The sequence below is a fragment of the Oncorhynchus masou genome, chromosome 29 (genome assembly GCF_036934945.1).
Source record: "Oncorhynchus masou masou isolate Uvic2021 chromosome 29, UVic_Omas_1.1, whole genome shotgun sequence".
Lineage (NCBI taxonomy): Eukaryota > Metazoa > Chordata > Actinopteri > Salmoniformes > Salmonidae > Oncorhynchus > Oncorhynchus masou.
The window spans coordinates 53,624,485-53,638,839 of record NC_088240.1 but is presented as its reverse complement, the minus strand read 5'-3'; the positions used below and the strand labels follow the sequence as shown (position 1 = coordinate 53,638,839).

Here is a 14,355-nt window from a genome sequence, read left to right as displayed (position 1 = left end):
TGTACATAATATCTGAGCCTTCAGTTTACACGGTTGGAATGTGAGGGTGGTACGTGCCTCTGGTTTGTGGGTAGAGGCCGTTTCTGAGTGCTGACTTAAGTGGTCAGACACTGAGAAAGATATCCGACCACACTATGAGTTCCCCATTCACCAAGTTTCTAAACACTCTCTTTCACACACACACACACACACACACACCAACAGACCCATCATATCCTGCAGCCTAGTGATGTAACCAATCTAGCCCTTTCAAACTCCAACACTTTCAGTATTGTGCTTGACATGGCAGGATAGGATTGGTTAGAAATGGGCTCGCTGGGCTTAGATGCATAACTAGATATAGTGCTGTTTGGTATTCTGTACTCCATATCTACATTAGGTTTGTACATTCATATAGGATATTCTGTCACTTTGTGGGGATGGATCAATGACTATAAATAAGGAGATGAATATGGCGAGGCCTATACTTTCCCCTTGGGCTTGGAGTGAGTCCAGTCCTGTCACTGTAGTGACTGATGTTTTGGCTTCGGTGACACAAAGCTGTCCCTGACCACCCCCGGTCACATGTGGGCTTGCTAAATGTAAGACCAACTCAGCTCCACAGAGGCCAGAGCAGAGCAGAGGCCAGGGTCTGGGGCCTCTCCAACTGGCAGGGGAAAGCCATGACTCGGGAAACAAATGATTATGCGGTGGAGATTGAATGAATGAATGACTGATTATAGCCTGGGAGTTTTTAATAATATTCTTGTTTCATTTTGAGAGAAACAGAGAGAGCTCTCATTTGGAGCCACTTCATATTCTGAAGCTGCTTTTTATACTCTCGCTGCCTCGTATATTTTTATATGTTCGCTCATCAAAGGCCGGCAAGCATTTGTCTTTGATTTCAGGCCAAGGTCGTGTCCAAGGTGGCTCCTGTGAAACTGTCTACATGTGTCCCCTCTTCTTTAGTCGCTGGCCAGACTATTGGGAAAGAATACAGAAAGAAACACTCCAATCAGTCAACACTCTCCCCCACAATATTTTAAACCAGAGGAACCAAGGCCCACCAAGAATCTAGACACTGTTCAAGTCTTTCATCTTTTGGGTGAAGAGCCCTCTCTAACTGGCAAGACCATTTTCAAATGCTTAACAGGAGACATTTCCTTTGCAATTCAAATGGCTCTATGAGAGTTGGCCTCCTCAGGGCATTTCAAAGCATTTCAATGCCTGAAAAGTCGAGGATCTTTTTTACTTCTGCCCCTCTCTGTGCCTCTCAACCATTTTCCCCACGTTTTTTGTCCCCATGGTCAAATAATTTAATGAGCAAAGATTCCCTCTTTTGAGCCCAACAACTTTGTCGTCCGTCTTTCTGTTTGTCCGTCGTCATGGTTACGGGGCCAGCTCTGGGTTAAACCTCTTTGGTAGATGAGGATGGAGGGGGAGAAGGAATGCAGACTGTTTCCGTCTTTAATGATGGAGAGGGGATTTTGGGAAATAATGTGTGTTGCTGAGAGATGTTTGCTCTCTGGGGGAGAGAAGGAAAGAGGGAGGCGAGACGCTGGGGCTTTTATTAAGAAGGCTTAGTTCTCAGCCTCTCTGGCCTCTCAGCCCCCAAGGCCCCTCAGCCCCCCAGGGACACTTAAAGAACAGGCAGCCAATGTGGATGCACACACAGGGAGATGGAAACAAATACTGACCTAGCAGGGCTTGACCCTGGCATGTGTGCGTGTGTACTGTACAGGTGTATGTAAAGTTTAGGACAGTGTGTGTGTGAGTTATACTGCTTGGACAGCTGTGTTTGGACAGAGTGCCCTTGTCCATGACATTCTTTATGGAGGCCAGCGGCTCCTTGGTATGCACACAGAGGAACAAGACCCACTTCATGCCTCCTTCTGTCACCCCCTCAAACCTGGAAATAGAAGACACTTCCGGAAAGATTCCAGGTACAAGTTTAGGTTTCATCGGGCCTGGGATTAAGATCCAAGGTCTTAAATTTGTCCTCTTTATCCCACGCGGTCCAGACGTAACACCGCCGCGTCTGAGCGATCCTCCACATGGGAAAACTGCTGTCATCTCTCATAGCCATCTTGGATTTTTTTTTCTTCAGGCCGGTATCAAACATTTGTGTGTCAAAAGGCTTTACACTCACTGTCGGGGAAGTTTGGCAGTTAGTGAGAAACCTCAGCGCCCCATCAAAAGGAGATAGCCGTAAGTGTTTTCCCGTGTCGGCAAGTTATTTCCTTCAGTTACGAAGGTGTACTATCCACGCAAGCTGTAAATCACAGCAGAATGAAAGTGTCAAGAACAAAAGAGGTCTGTGTTGTGCTGGTGACGTCCACCAGATGGCTTTAGCAGTGCGAGGAAAGTATCACATTGAAGGAGGCCTCATCTGTGCGCCCTGCACCGAGTCCATCCGCCAATGAGTTGTGTGTGTGTGTGTGTGTGTGTGTGTGTGTGTGTGTGTGTGTGTGTGTGTGTGTGTGTGTGTGTGTGTGTGTGTGTGTGTGTGTGTGTGTGTGTGTGTGTGTGTGTGTGTGTGTGTGTGTGTGTAACACACAAACCCCACGAAGCAACACTTGCTGTCTACTAAAAAAATTTGGTCTGACCCACAAAACAACACGCACACACAAACACAAAAAATGAATTTTGATTTATAAGAGGAATGAGGAAATAAGTATAGAAAAAAAGTAAACAACATAAATGTAAGAACATGATCGTAGAGGTCACTGGTCACCGTTGGCCTCTGTATAGACAAACATATACAATATATAGAGTACCAGTCAAAGGTTTGTACACACCTACTCATTCAAGGGTTTGTCTTTATTTTTTACTATTTTCTACATTGTAGAGTAATAGTGAAGACATCAAAACTATTAAATAACACACATGGAATCATTTAATAACCAAAAATGTGTTACAAAATATATTCTGATTTATTTATTTGAGATTCTTTAGACTCTAGACACCCTTTGCCTTGATGACAGCTTTGCACACTCTTGGCATTCTCTCAACCAGCTTCACCTGGAATGCTTTTCCTCCATGCTTCACAGTGGTAGCCACACATGTGGAGATCATCCGTTCACCTACTGTGCATCTCACAAAGACACAGCGGTTGGAACCAAAAATCTCAAATTTGGATTCATCAGACCAAAGAACAGATTTCCACCGGTCTAATGTCTGTTGCTGGTGTTTCTTGGCCCAAGCAAGTCTCTTATTCTTATTGGTGTCCTTTAGTAGTGGTTTCTTTGCAGAAATGTGACTATGAAGGCCTGATTCATGCAGTTTCCTCTGAACAGTTGATGTTGAGATGTGTCTGTTACTTGAACTCTGAAGCATTTATTTGGGCTGCAATTTCTGAGGCTGGTAACTCTAATCAACTTATTCTCTGCAGCAGAGGAAACTCTGGGTCTTCCTTTCCTGTGGTGGTCCTCATGAGAGCCAGTTTCATCAGCGGTTGATGGTTTTGGCAACTGCACTTGAAGAAACTTTCAAAGTTCTTGACATTTTCCGCATTGACCGACCTTCATGTCTTAAAGTAATGATGGACTGTCGTTTCTCTTTGTCTATTTGAGCTGTTTTTGTCTTAATATGGACTTGGTCTTTTACCAAATAGGGCAATCTTCTGTATACCTACCTTGTCACAACAGAACTGATTGGCTCAAACGTATTAAGAAGGAAAGAAATTCCACAAATTAACTTTTACCAAGGCACACCTGTTAATTCAAATGTATTCCAGGTGACTACCTCGTGAAGCTGGTTGAGAGAATGCCAATAGTGTGCAAAGATGTCAAGGCAAAGGGTGGCTGATTTGAAGAATCTAAAATCTAAAATATGATCTGATTCGTTTAACACTTTTTTAGTTACATGATTCCATGTGTGTTATTTCATAGTTTTTGTTTAAATGAATAAACCATGTGTAACGCTCGTCCTCTTCTTCCGACGAGGAATAAGAGATATCGGACCAATTTGTGGCATGGTAAGTGTCCATTTTAATATGCCAAACTGAACACTACAAAATACAAAATAACAAAGTGAAACAAACGAAACAGTGTGGCACAAACACTAACACGGAAAATAATCACCCACAACTCAGAAGTGAAACCAGGTTACCTACGCATGGTTCTCAATCAGGGACAACGATTGACAGCTGTCTCTGATTGAGAACCATACCAGGCCAAACACAGAAATCCCAAATCATAGAAAAAGGAACATAGACAACCCACCCAACTCACAGCCTGACCATACTAAACAAAGACATAACAACAGAACTAAGGTCAGAACGTGACACCATGTCGCGGACCCTTGTAAAATTATTCACAGGCCGCTAACCATTTGTTTTACACCTTGTTCAGCCATGTTTGAAACCTCATTAGCTAGCTAGCTAGCAAGCTAACAACCGGGTAACTTTACCAGTATATCCAAACATTTGGGGCCACAGGGAAAAAAAGGAAAAGGGATAGTTTCTTCAGGAGATGATCATAGCAATGAATGAATGACCGGTATTTGTTTCAACAACTCAGCAAAAAAGGAAACATCCCTTTTTCAGGACCCTGTCTTTCAAAGATAATTCGTTAAACTTCAAATAACTTGGCCGATCTTCTTTGTAAAGAGACTCCTAAGACAACACTACAGGGAGACAGGATGGACAGCTGATCATCCTCACATTGGCAGACCACGTGTAACAATACATTCACAGGATCGGTACATCCGAACATCACACCTGCGGGACAAGGTACAGAATGGCAACAACAACTTCCCGAGTTACACCAGGAACGCACAATCCATCCACCAGTGCTCAGCCTGTCCGCAATAGGCTGAGAGAGGCTAGACTGAGGGCTTGTAGGCCTGTTGTAAGGCAGGTCCTCACCAGACATCACCGGCAACAACATCGCCTATGGGCACAAACCCACCATCGCTGGACCAGACAGGACTGGCAAAAAGTGCTCTTCACTGACGAGTCGCGGTTTTGTCTCACCAGGGTGATGGACGGATTCGCATTTATTGTCAAAGGAATGCGCGTTACACCGAGGCCTGTACTCTGGAGCGGGATTTGGAGGTGGGGGGTCTGTCATGGGCTGGCGCGTTGTGTCACAGCATTATCGGACTGGGCTTGTTGTCATTTCAGGCACTCTCAATGTTGTGTGTTACAGGGAAGACATCCTCCTCCCTCATGTGGTACCCATCCTGCAGGCTCATCCTGACATGACCCTCCAGCATGACAATGCCACCAGCCATACTTCTCATTCTGTGCATGATTTCCTGCAAGATAGGAATGTCAGTGTTCTCCCATGGCCAGCAAAGAGCCCGGATCTCAATCCCAATGAGCACGTCTGGGACCTTTTGGATCGGCGGGTGAGGGCTGAGTTGATATGTATAGTTTCTAGGGTACAACTTCTGCTTCAGAAATAGCTAGAATTCATTGAGGCTATATCTCAATCGATTTTATTACAAAGCTTAATTTTTTCTGGTGCTCCTAGATTTTATGTTGTGCACATAACTTGTTTAAGTTGTGAGCACTAGTACTACCTATTTTTTATTTTATTTAGTTAGAGCCCTGGATGAGACACCATTCTTCCACAAGAAATTCCTTAATTTAGTGTTTTGTTGATGATGGTGAAAACGCTGTCTCAGGTGCCTCTCCAGAATCTCCAATAAGTGTTCAATTGGGTTGAGATCTGGTGACAGACAGACAGACAGACAGACAGACAGACAGACAGACAGACTTTAAAACCCTATGCTCCTATGAGACCCTTCTTTCAAAGTTAATGAGATATCTTCTCCTAGACGATTATGGTCACCAAAATAATGGGCAACTGGGCATTTTGATACATTACCCTAAATATGATGGTATGCTAATTGCTTAATTAACTCTGGAGCCACACATGGGTGGAAGCACCTGCCTTCAATATACTTTGTATCCCTCATTTACGCAAGTGTTTCCTTTATTTTTGCAGTTACCTGTAGGTCTGTGGCAGAGGTGTCCAGTCATGTGTTACCTTGTCTTGTTCTTACCTTTTGTGGTGTGATGTCCTATAGACCTACTGGGCTGGAGAGGCCTTGGCCACTGTCTGTGTTTCCCTACAGAGAAGATGGAGACATCTGAGAGAATAATGATGAGACATAAACTTCAGAATTGTTACTTAAGACTTAGAGCTTAGCATTATCTAATTGCAGATATCCAAACAAAAACAAAAAGTGCAAGTACTGCAAATCTCAATGATCAAAGCCAGTAGTAAACCCAGTAGTACAACCATCAAGGAGTGAATTTGGTGCCGAAGGATATGGCCTCTGTTTTACAAATACATTAAAAACTGTAATATCTTATGTTTCACCCAGTCGTGGCTGAATGACGACATGAATAACATACAGCTGGCGGGTTTTATACTTTTTCGGCGGGATAGAACAGAGGCCTCTGGTAAGATAAGGGGTGGCGGCCTATGCATATTTGTAAACAACAGCTACCGCAGGAGATCGAAGGAAGTCTCAAGGTTTTGCTCGCCTGAGGTAGAGTATCTCATGATAAGCTGTAAACCACTTTATTTACCAAGAGAGTTTACATCTATATTTTTCGTAGCTCTCTATATACCACCGCAGAACGATGCTGGCTCTAAGACCACACTTGATGAGCAGTATACGGCCATAAGCAAACAGGAATATGCTCATCCAGAGGCGGCGCTCCTAGTGGCCGGGGACTTTTATGCAGGGAAACTCATCAGTTTTACCTAATTTCTATGAGAATATTGAATGTGCAGAGGGGGGAAAAACTAGACCGCCTTTACTCCAAACACAGAGAAGCGTACAAAGCTCTCCCTCGCCCTCCATTTGACAACTCCGACCATAATTCTATCCGCCTCATTCCTGCTTACAAGCAAAAACTAAATCAGGAAGCACCAGTGACTCAGTCAATAAGAACGTGTTCAGATGAAGCAGATGCTAAGCTACAGGACTCTTTTGCTATCACACACTGGAATATGTTCCGGGAGTACACCACATCAGTCACTGGCTTCATCAATAAGTGCATCGATGACGTTGTCACCACAGTGACCGTACATACATACCCCAACCAGAAGCCATGGATCCGCACTGAGCTAAAGGGTAGAGCTGCCACTTTCAAGGAACCCTGAAGCCTATAAGAAATCCCGCTATGCCCTCTGACGAACCATCAAAAAAGCAAAGTGTCAATACAGGACTAAGATTGAATTGTACTACACCGGCTCTGACACTCGTCGGATGTGGCAAGGCTTGCAAACTATTACAGACTACAAAGGAAAGCACAGCCACGAGCTACCCAGTGTCACATCTACCAGACGAGCTACATTTCTTCTATGCTCGCTTCAAGGCAAGTAACACTGAAACATGCATGAGAGCACCAGCGGTTCTGGACGACTGTGTAATCACACTCTCCGTAGCCGATGTGAGTAAGACCTTTAAACAGGTCAACATTCACAAGGCCGCAGGACCAGACGGATTACTAGGACGTGTACTCCGAGCATGCGCTGACCAACTGGCAAGTGTCTTCAATGACATTTTCAACATATCCCTGATTGAGTCTATAATACCAACATGTTTCAAGCAGACCACAATAGTCCCTATTCCCAAGAACACCAAGGTAACCTGCCTAAATGACTACTGATCCATAGCACTCACATCTGTAGCCATGAAGGGCTTTGAAAGGCTGGTCATGGGTCACATCAACACCATTATCCCAGAAACACTAGACCCACTCCAATTTGCATACCGCCCCAACAGATCCACAGATGTTGCAATCTCTATTGAACTCAACACTGCCCTTTCCCACCTGGACAAAAGGAACACCAATGTGAGAATGCCATTCATTGACTTCAACTCAGCGTTCAACACCATAGTGCCCTCAAAGCTCATCACTAAGCTAAGTACGCTGGGACTAAACACCTCCCTCTGCAACTGGATCCTGGACTTCCTAACGGGCCTCCCCCAGGTGGTAAGGGTAGGGAACAACACATCCGCCACGCTGATCCTCAACACGTGGGCCCCTCAGGGGTGCGTGCTCAGTCCCCTCCTGTACTCCCTGTTCACTCATGACTGCATGGCCAGGCATGACTCCAACACCATCATTAAGTTTGTCGATGACACAACAGTGGTAGGCCTAATCACGAACAACGATGAGACAGCCTATAGGGAGGACCACACCTTGTTGTGTGGTGCCAGGACAACAACATCTCCCTCAATGTGGAGGGAGGAGGAGATGATTGTGGACTACAGGAAAAGGAGGACCGAGCACGCCCCCATTCTCATCGACGGGGCTGTAATGGAGCAGGTTGAGAGCTTCAAGTTCCTTGGTGTCCACATCACCAACAAACTTTCATGGTCCCAACACACCAAGACAGTCGTGAAGAGGGCACGACAAAACCTATTCTCCCTCAGGAGACTGAAAAGATTTGGAATGGGCCCCCAGGTCCTCAAAAAGTTCTACAGCTGCACGATCGAGAGCATCCTTACTGGTTGTATCACTGCCTGGTATTGCAACTGCTCGGCCTTTGACCGCAAGGCACTACAGAGGGTAGTGCGTACGGGCCAGTACATCACTGGGGCCAAGCTTCCTGAAAATAAAATATTTTGGGATATGGAAAATATATTTCACAGGTGGTACAATGATTCTCTACACAACTTGTTTGTTTTGTCACAAACTGAAACTATTTGAATTTTAGCAACTATGAAATGGCGGAGTGATTTCTGCATAGTGCATCTTTAACACACTTCAACCTTCTAGAATATCACCTTTTACAGTTTTTTTTAAATCGCTTTGGTACTATTTTCACAAGTATGTGGTACATTTTCACAACTCTTAGTAACAACTCAAAACTGGTCACACTTGTAATGCAGCCCGTCTTTCATTCAAAACCTGCCTCTGTGCATTGATTTGGATCGTAAACATCTCTCACCACACAACCATTGATTCAAAATATAAGTTTATTGTGAAATGTAATGAGAACATCGGTTTAATCACCAAAACACAACATTATGATATCTTTTCAGTTTGGTTGTTTTAACTACCAGTTAATCCAATAGCAAGCAATGCAGGTTTCAAATCGCCCTTAGAAGTGCTGAAAGTAATTTACTACAGTACTGTAAATCACAGTAGATTATACCGTTTTCACAGTAGGCAATGCATTTACATTACCCAACAAAATTGACTGAAAATCTATAATTTCCATAATATCTATCCAATGTGTGAACATAGACATCCTCAACAATCATTTATGCAAAAACAAAAAATCTGATAGAATTGCAATCTGTAATCAAATGTAAGAAATGTAATTAATTTCATTAATTTGTATCAAGCCTGTCTTGAGCATTCGGCCATAAATTCTCATCCACACCAGTACCGAAAGGTTGCTAGGTCGAATCCCCGAGCTGACAAGGTAAAGATCTGTCGTTCTACCTCTGAACAAGGCAGTTCCTAGGCCGTCATTGTAAATAAGAATTTGTTCTTAACTGACTTGCCAAGTTAAATAAAATTAAAAAAAAAAAGTTTTTTAAGTACTCGGCCCGCAGTTGTTTCCAGGTCATTGTTGCTCTCAAAAGACTCCAGGTAAATGTGGTCCATAGATACCTGGTGCCTCTTCAAAAGCCAGGTGATTGTTGGTAGGCTGGTGGATGCCACATTGGCAAAGGTGTCACAGTTCTCCTCAATGGCCTGCTTTATTTCCCATCAAAGAGGTGGACATGGGCCCCGTCAAATAGGTGGGCATGGGCCCCATCAAAATCCATATATAATAGACAAACCAGTTTAATAAATGGTTAAGTGATTAACCATTAACTTCTTGGAACTCCCCATCCCGGATCCGGGTTTGTGACTAAAGCCTCAGGCTCATTAGCATAACGCAATGTTAACGATTTCTGAAAATCGCAAATAAAATGAAAATAATGCGTCTGCTCTCAAGCTTAGCCTTTTCTTAACAACACTGTCATCTCAGATTTTCAAAATATGCTTTTGAACCATAGAAATGGACTAATTTGTGTAAGAGTATGCAAAGCTAGCATAGCATTTTGAGTAGCATTTAGCACGCAACATTTTCACAAAAACCAGATAACCAAATAAATAAAATCATTTACCTTTGAAGAGCTTCTGATGTTTTCAATGAGGAGACTCTCAGTTACATACCAAATGCGCAGTTTTTCCTGAAAGCGTCTGTGTGTAGGAGAAATTGTTCCGTTTTCTACATTGCGTCTGGCTACCGAAACGAACCGAAAATTCAGTCACCTACAATGTAAAACTTTTTCCGGATTAACTACATAATATCGACCGAAACATGGCAAACGTTGTTTGGAATCAATCCTCAAGGTGTTTTTTCACATATCTCTTCATTGACATGCAGTTCGTGGAAGCTTGCTTTCCTCTCTGTATCCCATGGAAAAATACTGGCAGGTGACTTTTGCGCACCAATTTCGGCGCAGGACACCGGGCGGACACCTGGTAAATGTGGTCTCTTATGGTCAATCTTCCAATGATCTGCCTACAAATACGTCACAATGCTGCAGACACCTTGGGGAAACGACAGAAAGGGCAGGCTCATTCCTCTCGCATTCACAGCCATATAAGGAGACAATGGAAAACAGAGCCTCAAAAATCCTGTTCATTTCCTGGATGCCGTCTCATCTTGGTTTTGCCTGAAGCTCACGTTCTAGGGCACGCACAGAAAATATCTCGGTAGTTCTGGACACGTCAGAGTGTTTTCTTTCGAATGCTATCAATTATATGCATAGTCGAGCATCTTTTTGTGACAAAATATCTTGTTTAAAACGGGAACGTTTTTCATCCAAAAATGAAATAGCGCCCCCAGAGCATCAACAGGTTAAGCACGGTTGGATTAAGTGATGGACAAAAGTATTTAAACAAATTATAAGGAAATCATATGAAAAGTATTTTGAGATTGCATTGTGAAAGGCAATTACTTTACATGAAAGGTATTTCTAGATGAAACCCTGATTAGATTTTGTGTGTTGTACTTAGTCAATTGAAAATGTGCTTAAAGTTTTTGATCTTTTTGAGTTTTGCACTAAGAGTTGTGAAATGTTACCACGTACTTGTGAAAAATAGCAGCAAGGCAAAAAAAAAAAACTGTATGCGATCGCGTCTCATGACGTCGGGCTTTTGTAGCTCTAAAGATCCATTAGTCACGTCGACACTGTTGTGATATCACAGTATTATGCTAGAAACGCCACACCCTCTTGTCGCATCGCTTAGCAATAATAACCATGCCAACCCTTGATGATGTCACTAAGTCAAGGAAGTTATACACAATAATACACTTGAATTGATTATAGCCAATCTACAGAAATACTGCTGTACCCTTTTGATCAATATTTAAATTCAACCCTTGCATTTTTGTGCCTCACATTCTTTAAGATAGCTACAGATGCAAATCTGACTTAAACAATCTGTGATCATCCACTTAACAAATGTTTTCTTTATCTTACACATGTCATCTAAAGTTGATCATGCTTGAAAGATCACTAGATGCCTTGGAGTTATTTACACAACGCAAGCTTGAATCAATTATATTAGAACATTTTCGCATTAAAAAAAATATATATAAAAAAGGACTTAAATATAGGCCTACATTTTATATAATATTTGGCTAAGAAACATGTTAATATTCTCTGTCATTTGTGGGCATAATACTTATCTGCTTACCAATGCACTTTCTTTGTCCAACTAGGCTACCTCTTGGAACATAGGGCTGGCTACCTGTCTCCCTGAATGTTCTCTCACCTAAAATGTTATCCCCATTGTGCAGTGTACAAGAGACTGGCAGTTTGTAGTAAAGTTTAGGCCTACCTTTAGACTTAGACCAACCTAGTTGAGTTGAGATCTATGGTGTCCTCTCCCTTGTACAGTAGCACACAACCAGCAATGCTTTTTGTGCGTGTGTGTGTGTATTTGTTTATCTGCATTACGTTACTGGGTGTGTTTCTTCAACTTTTCCTCGGAACACTGCGTTTTTTTGGTTAAGGCCTGATGTGGTACAGTTTAACCAATGCGTAAGCAACCCAGACCTATTCTGAGCCCCTTCAGCAGGGACACACACACACACACACACACACACACACACACACACACACACACACACACACACACACACACACACACACACACACACACACACACAGCCTTAGCTCACAGGTGTGTGTTGTGCCAGGGAGATGTGGTTAGCCTGGTCCATGATCTGTTTGTGCTTTTGAAGCCAACTCTTATGGTTGTATGACCATATGAGTTGGCTATTCATCACATACAGATTTGGGACCAGGTTAGGTGAACTGTCTTGTGAACACTTCCATAAGCAGGTGCAAGGAGGACGACTTTTTCCCTCTAATCTACAGTGACGGATGGAATGTTTTTCCAGTTGTCTCTGCAGCCACTCTGTCTCCTATGAGTCTGACTGGACAGTCTAGTTGACAGAGGAGCTGAGGAGTGGATCTGAAAGGACCGGTAGACAGAACTGATTCCCCCTGCCAAATCACAGTCCGAGTACATGGATATGGATACTCTATTTTGTACCATCTATTGCATCTTGCCGATGCCGCTCTGTCATTGCTCATCCACATATTTATATGTATATGTTCTTAGTACATTCCTTTACTTAGATTTGTGTGTATTAGGCAGTTGTTGTGGAATTGTTAGATTACATGTTAGACGTTGCTGCACTGTCGGAACTAGAAGCCCAAGCAATTCGCTACACTCACAATAACATCTGCTAACCATGTGTATGTGACCAATACAATTTGATTTGATTTGGATTGTTCCTTTTTTCCATAACAGCCATCTTCCCCAATATCTCATGGCTATCATTGAGTTATGGGCTGATTTAGCACTGGGCAGAGGAGCTCCTCTCAACAGGTCTTCTCATCTCTCTCTCTCTCTCTCTCTCTTTCATCAGAGAAAGACAACAGGTTTTTGGGAAGAATGGAAATCGTTAATGCATACCAGGGGGTTTTGTTCTGGTCGGAGGTACCTCCCTCTAGCCCTCACGCCTAACTCCCCTCTCGCCGTCACTCCCTCCTTTTTCTCCCCCTCTCCCCCTCTCTCCATTGGTATGGCCTGAGGACCAGGGGCTTGACCCTAGCCAAGACTGATCCAAACACAGTCACTGTTTTCAGTCTCTCCCTCCATCACAAACATTCTCATTTTGCTTTTGATTGATTGATTGTGGCCATTCAGTCCTCATTAGAACTCCTATACAGAGCTGTGTAGATCATGTACTGTCTATCAGCAGGATAGAATCTGTCTGTGCTTCCACTCGAAGCTCTCCACTCCCTACTATATGATTGTGTCACACGCAACACGAGAGCTGCTTGACTGTCATCTGTCTCAGAGCCACAGAGCCACAGCCCTCTGCCTCCAAAAACCACCTCTTTGAAGAAGTGTGAGGGCGCCTGTTTTTCTGGATGAACTGAGGTGACCTCGCAGCGAATACACTAAAGCCCGGTAGGGGGCGGTAGTGGTGCTGCAGTTGCGACCAGCATCCTCGCCTCTCCCTGAGACAATGAAAAGTTTATGGTCCTCCACGTAGCCAAAGCTCCACTGCTTTAGCACTTTGCTTTCCCCTCCTGCCTGATAGAAAACACATTTTCTCTCCACGGTCCTGCTGTGCTCGTTTTGAGCGCTCGTTCCGTCCTTCCCTGCGTCAATCGTCACAGAATGCGCCGTATCACAGATGGCTGAGTCTGATGAATACAGGGTCAGACAGACCGACACTGACCTCTCTGATCTGGAGCTGAAGTTTTATTATCGCTGAAGCCCAACTCTCATCCTCTCACCCTTCCTCTCCAATTCTCATCCCCCTCTCAATTCTTCCTCCTCCTCCTGCCCCGAAGGCCTAAGCTTTTCAGCAGCCGAAGGCCAACTGGGAAACCGCTTTAGTGACTTGTACAATAAGCTGCAAAAGTGCCGGGACGAATATTTTCCATGTGCCGGGTGCGATGAGGTGGGGCTTTACCAGAAAGATGGAGAGAAGGAGCGAACGAGAAAGGTAGAGAGAGAAATAATGGAGAGGGACAGAAAGACGTATTGGAGCAGGAAAGATCCATGAAGAGCAATGGGGTGAAAGTCGCATCACCTCTCCCGCTCCTTGCCCCCGTGGTTGACGGGTCCATACTCTGGGCTGGCGTCAATCTCTCTGTTTGCTTGACCTGTCCCCAATTTCCTCCCGCGCCATGCTGCCAAAATGCGAGCCCTGGAGGTTTCATTAGAAACGCATGTCCCACCCTCTCCCTCCCGCCATCCCTATTGTATATGTGTGACCCTGGGCTTGGCTAACAGAGCTTATGTTACTCTGTTTTCACAGATTTACAGCACTGCAGAAGATAGCATGGGAACCGGGAGTTACTTTCTGC

The 14,355-nt window shown here is 43.9% G+C and overlaps 1 protein-coding gene across 1 annotated transcript in view; it reads left to right on the top strand.

Moving 5' to 3' along the window:
* me1 (malic enzyme 1, NADP(+)-dependent, cytosolic) overlaps window positions 1–14,355 on the top strand; it is a 118,480-nt gene that overhangs the window by 93,854 nt on the left and 10,271 nt on the right. The gene's annotated exons all lie outside the window — the stretch shown is intronic.